Below are 314 nucleotides of genomic sequence, written 5' to 3'. Positions count from 1 at the left end.
AATCATACTGTACTGGGTTAGTAACATACTGTACTCAGTCAGCATTCAGACCGTGCTGAGTCTGCATTCAGACTGAACTGAGAGCATTTATTTTGTGCTTAGTCAGCATTTATTTTGTGCTGAGTCAGCATTTATTTTGTGCTGAGTTAGCATATATTTTGTGCTGAGTCAGCGTTTATTTTGTGCAGAGTCTGCATTCAGATAGTGATGAGTCAGCATTCAAAATGGGCTGAATCAACAAAGAGTCTGAACTAAGTAAGCAATCAGGATTTGCTTAGTCAGAATTTAAATTGTGCTGAGTCAGCATTTATTTT

Source organism: Austrofundulus limnaeus, unplaced genomic scaffold, assembly GCF_001266775.1.
Source record: "Austrofundulus limnaeus strain Quisiro unplaced genomic scaffold, Austrofundulus_limnaeus-1.0 Scaffold803, whole genome shotgun sequence".
NCBI classification, from domain to species: Eukaryota; Metazoa; Chordata; class Actinopteri; order Cyprinodontiformes; family Rivulidae; genus Austrofundulus; species Austrofundulus limnaeus.
Note: the sequence above shows the minus strand (reverse complement) of the source record.